Consider the following 11820-nt stretch of genomic DNA (forward strand, 5'->3'; position numbering starts at 1 on the left):
GGGAAAAATAATCCCTGCTTCACTCACACGTATGTCAGATGAGATGACAATAAAAGCTCGCGTATCGAGTGCTCACTATATGATAGGCAGTGTATCGAGCACTTATAAGCATCACCTCTTTAAATCCTCTCAAAATCCTGAGAGAAGCTAGTCAACAATAACAGGAGCTGGAATCTGAACCCTGTCTGTAGGAATAGAGATAGTTCTCTTAACCACTGTGCGAGAGCATGAGGTTGCTTCACAAACGCAACAGATTAACCGTTACTAAAAATTACTAAAGTGAAAATCAGAATTTACAAAACTGAAAAAAATGAGCATGATTTTTGAACACTTGCTGCTGTACAAAAAGAGCCTCAAGAGTATTTTACATAGCAAACGCACTATGAAGCAGGTGAAGAAGGAGGTAAACAGCATTTGAAACAGCTCCTTCTCTAACCAGGATCAAATCCAGCTTCTATGGAGTATGAGGTGGGAAGCAGGAAGGATACAGAAGAATAGAAAAATAGAGAAGTAGGAAGAAAGAGATGGTTCTAGAGGCGCTGGAGAGTGAACGTGCACCACGCAGAAGGGAAATTCGCATCTCAAGTAGGCAAGGACTTATCTAAAGCTCATCCCAGTGCTGGTGCTCGGGAGATACCAACTCTCTGGAGAAGTCTGGCAACGTGTATTAAAAGCATGGAAAAAGTACATATCCTGCAACCCAGTAACTCCACGTCTCAGAATTGATCATCAGGATACAATGGGTGTCCAAAAAGATTGGCATATAACGATGTTGACAGATACAGTTTATTTTTAAATGCTCTTGAATAGGAAATATACTACAGAATAAATTTCAGCATGGCGTATGTGCTCAATGGAATATGATGCACCTATTATAAACGATTCTATAGATAATTTAATGGCATGATTAAAATGTTCATGATACTAAGTTTATTAAAACAAACACCAGTGTGTATAGCATTCCTGATGCCATCACTGTAGAAGGCAAACAAATTAATAACGAGTGACTGTGTGTGCACATCTATATAGAGAAAAAAAGGCAGGAAGTCTAGACACCAAGCTGTTATAATATTAAGCTGGATAGCAATTTTAAGGTGATTCTTATTTCTCTGTGTGTCTTCTGTTTTTATATTTCCTACAATAAATATATATTATTTTGTAACTAGGATCTGAAGGTGGGAAAGGGGAAAGAGGTCTCGTTGTTGCCTTAATTTTTTATTAAGAACTGAGGATGGAAAAATTGGACAGAAATATAATTCAGTCCCCCAGCCCCTTGCTTGCCTTAAGAACTTTTAATGTTATTAACCATTTTATCCTTAAAAGATATGGCCAGGGAATTTTAAAACTTTATGGGCCACTATCACCTGAAATTAAATATTATGTATAGATACGTATGTATTTTTACCAAATTTGAGTACAAAGTGCGTGAGAAAGTATTTTTAAAATGTGATGCACTATGCAAAAATGTTCATATTCTTAGCTGCCACCTCGACCCTCACCTTCTCCGGGACACTTTTATTACATAATGAAAGTTGAGCTTAGTTTAAAGAAGTATATGCAAGAACAAGAAAACTATCAACCCATAAGAAAGGAACAACAAAATGTATTTTAGCAGCTTCACTTTTGTTTTCGGAAGTTTTCTAAACTATTTAAGTAGAATTCAAACAAGTGAAAAATCCCATCCATCCCTTTCTGTTAAATGAATTTACCCATATCCATATATATCACTAATATACATCAAACTGATTGGAACTGATTCTTGGATGTTATTTTATTGGTCCCTGTCCCTAATAATAAAAATACTACTACTAGCAAACACATATACTCCTTATGTATGGTACTATTCTAAGCAAAGAATGTATACTGAGTCATCATCCTACATATGATTACAAAGCACAGAAAGGTTAAAAAAGTTGCCCACGATTATACAGATGATATGTGGCAGAGCAGACACCTGAATGCAGGGAACCGGCCCCCGAGCCACTGCTCTTAATGCCTGTTCTATACTGCCTGATTACATGTGAAAGGTTACTTTGAGAGTTACAGAAGGAAAACAAAAATATGTACCTTCCTATTTGTTTCTCTATGCATAAAGACTCACCAAAGGACGGTACATTGCAGACAGGGTACTGAAATAGAAGGGGAACTATTCAAGCCTTTACATTATTTTACTTTTGAAAAATGTACATGTATTATCTACTTTAAAAAAATTAAATACAAATAAAATAATCTAAGAAAATATGTACAAAAAAGTATGTGCAGCTTGCTAACATTTGTGGCTTAAAAAGAGAGAGACACACAAACATACACAGAGCACACAATACATTTGCTTAAAAATGCATAAAATATGTCTGAAAGAATATGAAAGAATCTGATAATATTGACTGCCACCAAGAAGGGGAACTGGTACCCTTGTACCCTGGGAACAAGGGTAAGGAGAGTTCACTGTATATTATTTGGTAATTTTAAAATATTGAAGCACATGAAATGATCTATTGAGAAAAAAATTCAATTAAAAAATTTTATTTACTAGATAACAGATTGATTACCTGTATGAAATCTTTACAAGCAGCATATGTCATTTTCGTAATTTTTCATGAAAAAGAATAAACAGATTAAGCTGGCATAGAAGCAAATTGATATGCAACTGCTTCCTTCTCCAGGGAAAAAAGTTACTGAATTCCCAATGAAGTGACAAAAACTATTTCAAATGATAAAATTCTACCCTCTCATGTCAATATGATACATTTAGATCCAGAAGAATCAGACTGATAGAAATCTATCCTAAGAAAATAATTTTCAAGGATTTTTAAAAACTTTTATTTTTAAAATATGGTATTTGAAGCCTTGTTCATAACAGTTAAAAAGTATAAAAAATTTTAGAAGTGGAATGACTAAATGAACTGTGCCACAGTCCCAAAACAAAAGAAACATACAACTACTACAATGAAGATTCTGGGAACAAAGAAAAACATGCTCATGAAATAAAGGGAACTTTTACAAGCAAACAACACAGGCACAACCTGTGCATATGCTATGAGAATGACTATAAAAACATACACATATATTTGCAAAAACGTAGATACGAATAAGCAGGAAATGAAAAACATATTGGGATAGTGAGAACAAAGGTACAATTTTTCTATCCACATTTCCTCTAATGTTATACTGTGGTTTTAAGCATAAATAACATGGGTTAGATTTTTGTGTGTGTGTGTGAACTTTCTGATATGTTTTTAAAATGAGAAAAAAATGCAAGTTACTTAGCTAGGTAATGTCTTATCCATCAAATTACCAAAAATTAATTTCGGTGACACCCAGTGTAAGTAAGTTACAGACACTCTTACACATAACTGGTTGGAAAGTAAATCAGTACGACTTTGCAAGGAGGCTTTTGGCCCTATCAAAATGTTAAGTGCTCACAACCTTTAATTCTGTAATCCCTCTGCTAGGAATTTACCCTATGTTTGTAGCTGTAAAAGCACACCAAGATTTATACACAAAGGTATTTATTACACCGTGTTTGAATTGTAAAACTGGAAACAACCTAAATATAAATCAATGAGGGGATATTTAGAAAAATTAAGATAAATCCATATAATTGAACCATATGGCTGTTAAAACTGAAGCTGAAACGGAATCTGGAGTGACAGAAGTGTTTTATATCTTGATTATGGTGGTGGTTTCAAAAATGAAGCAGTGAGAAGGAACTTTCTGGAGGGACTGAAATGTTATATATCTTGATTATGGTGTATATATTTGTCAAAATTCATAGAACTGTACACCTAAAAAAAGGTAAATGTTACCATATGTAACTTACGCCTCAATAAACCTGACTTCTAAATAGTATAAGCAGAAAAGCAAGGTGTAATTTAGCCCCATTTGGAAAAAAGAAAACTTAAGCTGTTAAAAGTTTTTTAAGGAGAAGAAATGGTATGGGAATAAGAAGAAGGCATTTACTCTTCTGTACTGCTTGAGGTTTTTAACATGCACTTTTATTACTTTACTTAATGTCAACAGGCTTTGGTTTCCCTCTATTCAAAACTCAAGGGACTGAATGACATCAATTAGCGCCTGTGTTTGTCAATACAGAACTAACCGGTGCCTGTGGTCCCGGGAAGATGTGCTTCAGAACCTCAGTGGGAATGAAAGTTTTCGTTGAAAGCTCTTGGACTTGTTATGGCTGAATTAAGTTTCAAGGATAATATGGGTTTTGTGACCTGGCATGCTATATATAAAAACTTAATCTTATATAAATTATTATCTCATAGAAAAATGACTGAGTCCCAAACACATGGCTTATCAATTTCAACCATTAACCCTAAAGAACACCTTTACAATAATTTTTATCATTTCAAAGGTCCAGAATTTCAGGATAGAACCATTCAAAGTTCTTTGTTATCCCCAAACATGAAAATTTCAAGACTGTAGTATTTGCAGTGCTGAAGCAATCAATACAGACTTAATGGAAAATTCATTCACGTGACAACTGTTTTTTATTGGCCTACTGACCTAGATATTTTAGTACTAAAAACATCTTGCTAATGGCTCAAGATTTTAGGACTGAAAACTTCTTGCCAATGAAAGACCAAGTATTTTTTAAAGTGGCATTTAAATGTTTCAGAATCAAGCCCATAAAAAATACAAAGATAAAACTCTCAACAACACCAAACCTCCTCCAGATACTATAGAGCCTAACACAGGAAAACGTGGAGCCCTGCAGGGGACTGACAGGAGTCTAAAGGTAGACTGTAGTAAACACATACAATCCTTAGTAGGATGGCAGAGCTTTAAGAAGCCAGAGACGTGGGCACAGAGTTACCAAGTAAAAACTCTAGGATCCCCAGGAAAGGTAACAAGTAGCTCGGCCACACTGCAACTAGAAATGGAGGCTATGCTTAAAGAAAGATTTCAGTATTGAGACTTGGAGGTACAACTACCAAATTCTAAAATATCCCAGTTGCAAATCATCAAATAAAAAACAAGACTGTCATGATATAGCTACACGTGACATTCCCTTTGAATGCTTATAAATATTTAAGAACTTAACCTTCGCTGTTCAATATAGTAGCTATTAGCCACCTGTGGCTATTTAAATGTTTTAATTTAGATTAAAAATTAGGTCGCTCAGTCACACTAGCGACATTTCAAGTGCTCAACAGCCACCTGTGACTAACAGCTAGCATACTGGACAGCAGAAACAGAGAATATTTCCATCATCTCAAGAAGTCCTATTGGACAACACTGATTTAGACTGTAATTAGACATTTTAAAGAAAGTTTCTCCTTGAATTTCCATAATCATATTATTTTTATTCCCTATCTCAGTTACACAATGAATAGCAACAACAAAAAAATTACCTTCAATTGATACTTGAGCTAGGGAAGACCTACAAAGTTATACAGCCTTGTAATTTTTACAAGAGAAAACTGAGGCCTAAAAGGGTTTAGGCCAGTGGCCAGAGGTGGCCGGGACTGCCTTCTTCCCATTCCAATCTTCCCTTCACCTCACTAAATATAACATCCAAATGAAGCGGCAGAAGAGGTCCTTTTGTTTTGTTTCACCTATCAGTCAAATTTTGCTTGCTCAAATGTAACTGAGGAGGGTGTAGAAGGCAAACTTCTACACACCTTTCCATCTCTCAGAACTGTACAAGAAAAGAATTTAGGGGTAAAATCTAAAGATAAACACATAAAAAAGAATTACTTTTTAACTGAGAAGTAACCAGATTGACTTCGAAGACCAGGGTCCTGTTAAATGTGGCAACCATGACCCAACTCCACCCAAAGAAATTCCAAATTAATCTAACCATACTGGGTTACTCTCAGAGCTTAAGCTTTGAGGGCAATGAGTTCTGCATCATTTCTTTGCTAGCTAAACATTCCCTCAGGGTCCTAGCTAAATGAATAGTGACAGAATTAGCATCTCTGGGAGACTGGTGGCACTGCTTTGGGGATTAACCTGTGTCTGACATGCCAGAATTGTTTAGCTTATTACTTCATAATAATTATTTGCAGAAAGCAACCATTAATTGTGCATTAGAATTTATACCAAATGGGGAGGTAAACAGTAATTTTACTTATTCCACTTGATTATACTTTCACACATTGATCTATCTTTCACTTGTTCACTAATTCAAAATAAGTGTGCTCAATAGCAACATTTATTGGGTTCCTATTACGGGTGCTCAACCTCTAAAATATGTGATCACCAAATGAAATAGAATTGAACACTGGGGAAGTATCTGTGGAATCACACAGTCCAGGTACAATAACTTCCAAGAAAGTTAATACTTAGAATAAAAACGTTTTCTGAATATAGACTGAAATTAAGCCAGCAAACAATTAATGCAGGTTTTTTAGAGACCCTCTCCACAAAATAAAAACAGAAAAAAAACCTCTTTTAAAAACAAAGTTACATGACTATGCTTGAAATAGGAAGGTGCAGAATGCAAAAAAAAAAAAAGATTTTTCCTAATGACAAAATGCTTAATGTGTTGCTGTTTTTAAAGGAGATCCTAGAAATATAATGCAGAGACTCCTTAATAAACCCTAAAATTCTAAGAATAACAGGATAGATGGTTAGGTCCTTCGCTGTTTGGTGAACAGCTCTAGACTTACTTTTGTAGAAAGTGGAGTCTTCCTGTTGATTGATAATTTGCAATCTCAGAATCATACAGTGCAGTGCAGTGAGGCTAGGAGCCAACAAGGGAACAAGGTCTGTTTTTGCACTCTTCCCTTATGGGGGGAGATCCCCTGGCCTCTGTGAAATTGTATGTAAACTCTGTGCCCCTGTGCCTTTCTCAAGGACCTCATCTCTCCTCTACAACCTCGCCAGATCCCAAGGGACCTATTATCCTACACAGGTAAACAGCCCTGCCTTAAGACAATGCATATGCCCCCAAGGCTCGGGTGAACAGTCTGAAAATCAAGATACAGAGTTTTATTTGAAGGTCAGAAATAGTGTCCATTTTCCCATTTTATTTTTCCTGGATCAGACCATTATATGAACAAATCTTAAGGAAAATTTCTTTTATACATAGCTTACAAAAAGCACCAAGATTTTCTAATACAGGAAGGAAAAAAAGCAAACAAAATTTAAGCACCACGTTGTACAACATTAACAGCTGAAGAACTGTTATTCAAGAAAGTGTGTCAAACATTAACAAACTCAAGCTACTTCCAGCCACAAGAACATAAAATGTAACAGATCAGTTCAAGGCAAAGGGTATGTGTAGCCATGGTCCACAGCCAAACACTTCAGTAGGTCAGCGGAATCAAGAATTTAAAAAATTAAGGAGCATAAGTAACTTGTATGTTGGTCAATGAATATGCAGTTTATTAACACTTTTACCTTCCTTTTTTGCAGAATGATTTTAAACTTGATCCAACACTGAACATCAACTGGAAGTAATTACTATCTTTGTCATTTAAATCTAGAAAGTTACATTAGTAAAAAACTATAAAATTAAATGGAAAATAAATTTTGGAAAGAGTACACCTCTAGGCAGTGTTTACACAAAGCATATTCCAAGCAACAACAGTGCACAGAATCATGGGTGAAGGGTTTCGCTGGTCAAATAGCTGGGCAATGCTGAATTTTAAAAATTGACAAGTTTCTTTTCATGTCTGAGAGTCTTCAGTGCTTTCAATATGTATTACAAATCTGTAGGTGAAAATTTGACCACAAGCCTTTTTTTTCTCAGAATACTTCCAAGTCCCTCAAAAGACCAATCTGCGAAATTTTGAAATGCTAGCTTAGTATGTGGTCTGGCAATGATGAACCTAAATTCAGGTCAGCAGACACCTCTGGAGCAGGAGAGGAGCAACTAAAGGGACCTTTAACCATATCTGTAATGTGTGTAATGTGTACTTCTTTTTAAAATTCAGAAATAAGTATGGCAAAATGTAAGGATTTGACAGAGCCGAATGGTAACACAGAAAAGTGTTATGAAAAACAGTTAAACATACGGTGTCAGAAAAGCATCCAGTATACAAATAAAAACAAACTCAAATGGCATAGGGGGTAGACACATCATAAATTTGCCCATCTTCTACTTAACATATTTAATTTGCATATGCAAGTAAAATGGTTTCTATTTATTTGTACCATGTATTTACATGGTACTGACAAAGGCTGACCTAAATGAAATTGTCAAGTAGGTTAAAAATTGAAATTAAACATACATCTCATAAGATTAATGCCATGTAACTACTTCTGGCATAAAGTGAAAAAAATTATGAATATATGACTAAGTATATAATTTCTGAGTCCAATTAAAAATTTAAAGTATTCAAAAAAAGTACAAGGCTATTTTGTTGAATATTTATCCAAGCAGATTAAAGCAAAGGAATGCAACAACCAACTATTTTTTCAGCCTCATTGCTGTTGTACTCCCCCAGTTGCTGGATGTTAACAATCAATGTATCAAAGCACTTTAGCCATTTGTCTGCGATGGGAGATACTTGGTGTCCCACACAACGCAGAAACCAGCCACAAAGTCCTTTGTAAGAAAGGGTACACTGGTGTGTGCGTGTGTGCGCATGTGTATGTGTCTGTGTGAGCACGTGCGTAATTAGTCAAAGTTCTCTAGTAAACATTTCTGCACACATTCATATTTCAATAGTAACATACAGATGATACAATATTCTTTTAAAGGATCAAGAAGAAAAGCATAGAGCCATTGCTTGAAAAATTAGAAAGAAAATGTAAACCCAAAAACTCCTTTAAAAGAATGAGCAGGGCTACCAGCAAGTGCAGTACCTCTGCGACATTAATAGTAAAGTCATTAGTGCCAGCAGGTACCTTGGCCAAGAATGAAGAGAAGTCATGACTGAAACTCTAATAAAGAAAAAGCAAAACCACTTAGAATGATACTTTAGGGTACTTCTAGAGTAAGCCTTCCTTCTGAAAACAAGGTAAAAAATATGGTTCACCCAGTTGGCCATCTTAAGGAGACTGTTTTTTTAAGTTGAAGTTTAGATACATAAAAGCAACACATAATCTTGGTCAAAGTAGAATTAATTAACCCCATGGCAATCATGGCCATGCACAGCATCAACTGTACTTTGAATCTCTGAGTTTTGCCAGACTATTCTTGGGTATATCTGCACACTTGTGGTAAATGTGGTTCCCTATATAATCCTCTCCATCTACTACTATTTACCTCTTGGAAGAAAGGAAGGTAACAATGGCAAGGTTATAGAAATTTACCTGTACCAGAACAAAAGGGTTATGGGAACCCCTAAATACTGCTGGGGGTAAGTATGTATCACACGATTCCCAGCACATTGTGTAATTTCTACCTATAACTAAAATTCTTCCTACAAATGAATATTCTGATATGGCATTACACTCCAATTGGATCTTGATAATTATCTTCAATTCTGTTTCAAAGCAGAAATAAGATAATGGAGAAAACCTCAACTGGGAGCTGGTCCTATTGTCTAGTTTCCATCATAGTGAAAACATATTCCAATAAAATATTCATTAGCCCATAGTGATATAAATAAATAATAAATAAGAGGGGGAGAAGAGCTGAATTTCTCATACGTGAAAATTCCAAATAACTTAGGTTCACCCTCAAGGACGTGGAGCATAATTACCAACCCCTTTGGTGTGGGCTGTGCTTCACGACTTCCTTTCAGAGAGAACTGTATGGAGAGGGGGAGAAAGAGTAGCATTTCACTGGAGAACTGTGACAAACACTGCTTCAACCTGCTGCCCAAAGTCAACCTCAAGTCATGTTGACAGTATACACCCTCTTGCTCTGACGTGATAAAAATGGCACTTCACCTCTGTGATCTGCCTCCCCAAATCCCATAAAACCAAAACCAATCATGAGAAAAATATCAGCTAAAACCCAACTGAGGGCCATTCCACAACTACCATAATACTTCTCATCAAAACACTGGCAGCAAGAAGACAGAGGAACAAAATCTTGATAGTGCTAACGTGGGGGAGAAACTTTGAATCTAGAATTCTGAATCCAGCCAAAGCCTCATTATAAATGAAATGAAGACGTATAATAAATTTTCAAAATTTTGCCCATAGATCTCAGAAAGAAAAAAAATTTTTGACCATTCTAGAAATGTGGAAACCAAGTAATACTGATTAGGAAATGTGAAAATCCAAGCCAGCTCAAATTAAACTTAACATATTATAAAGAATGCCATTATTTCCTCGTGGAGGTGTTTTAAAATCTGCCATCTTCTTGTACTTTGTTGAATGAATGAATGAATGTATGATGAAAAGCCCAGAGAAAAAAAAACAAAAAACCAAAACTGTGTCCTTAGGAAAAACAGATCAGTGTTTTATTTTGCCCTCCTCTCTGAGCAGTGTCGTGAAATCACAAAAATTCTCATCTCCACCTACAATCTACTATATACTTCCTTCCCTCTGGAAGAAATAACCACAAGATGAAGTGAGCTTTGTCCAACAGGCGCACAGGTACAGTGTCAGAACAGTTTTATTTGGAATCAAGGAAAGGATATGTTAAATATAATTTAATTCACGTAGGTACTATGTTTAGTGCTCATGTGCTATACAGTGGCTATTAGTAAAAAGATTTGAAGTGAACTTGATCTGTTTAAACCTCAAATGTCATTTACCATCTTATATAATTTACGTAACCCTCGCTAAGCCTTTATATTTCCATGTGTAAAATGGACTACTCAATTATGGGTTGTTTCAGGAATTAAATGAAATGTATGAAGCACTTAGCATCGTGCCTAGCACACATTTTGAAGAGTCAAATTTTAAAAACTCTTATTTTGATCCAATCTCTGTCCTGAAAAAGCTCACCATAAGGACAGAGATTTCCATGTAGAACTAGTTATTCAGCAAGAGCTGTCACTACCATGAACAGAGTATGGGAAAGCAGAAAATGGCTCGATTTGAAAGTACTTCCCACAAGTGAGCCTTCTGAAGACTTCGCTAAATTTCAGTCTTCAAGTGACCCAAGAAAAAAAGAACACGGAGTTCTAATTACCAACATCCAACCTAAGTATTAGACTTGATCTAATGCCATTTCTCTCTGAGAACTGGAAAACCTACAATGGGGGCCATCATTGCCTTTATTATATTATTTTGACTGTGTTTTAAGTAACTAAGAAAGACAGGTAATACTTTTGATGACAGACGATACTGTTAATTCCACTAGACTAAATGGCAGTCTCCAATACTGAGATAAAACCAATCACTTTTTTTTAATATTTATTAAGTAAATATTTGAAAATTCTCTCTACATTTTTTTCTATTTTTATTAATATTAACACATTTCTAGGAAAAAAGAAACCTACGGGAAAAATACTAGGTTTAACTCAAGTGTCTTTCAGTTATTTTAATTGATCACTTACCTCTAAATTCCCCCAAATGCCATGGATTACCTTAAACTAGAAATACATGATTAAAAACTTAAATGTATAATATTTCTTAAGAAATGGAGAAATGATAGAAGTAGGAAGAATACCAGGAGGGATGTAAGGGAAACTGTCTCAAGGTCACTAATGTGAAGAAGGAATTGAGTCTTGGAATAAATCATGATTTTACTACTAAGTTAAATTATGTATGCAAGCCCCTTCCTAAATTACTTTGAAAGATTTACAGTGGATTCACTTATTTCCCACGACGGTCGCTGACCACAAACGTTATGAAAATGTCAAAAAACTTCAACCTAAATGTAGGCAATTCTCCAGAAATAGATGGGGCTCAGTGATGAATGAACCATAGCACAGAAATAAAACACAAAATACACAAAGGACTGCTGGGGCCTTAAAGACTCTAGGCTCCAGGACAGCTCAGTGACAAAGGCTGTGATGC

The 11820-nt window shown here is 35.5% G+C and overlaps 1 protein-coding gene across 3 annotated transcripts in view; it reads right to left on the reverse strand.

The window, feature by feature from the left end:
- WDR33 (WD repeat domain 33) overlaps nt 1-11820 on the reverse strand; it is a 99621-nt gene that overhangs the window by 20655 nt on the left and 67146 nt on the right. The gene's annotated exons all lie outside the window — the stretch shown is intronic.

The sequence above is a fragment of the Balaenoptera borealis genome (genome assembly GCF_965194805.1).
Source record: "Balaenoptera borealis genome assembly, chromosome: 6".
NCBI classification, from domain to species: Eukaryota; Metazoa; Chordata; class Mammalia; order Artiodactyla; family Balaenopteridae; genus Balaenoptera; species Balaenoptera borealis.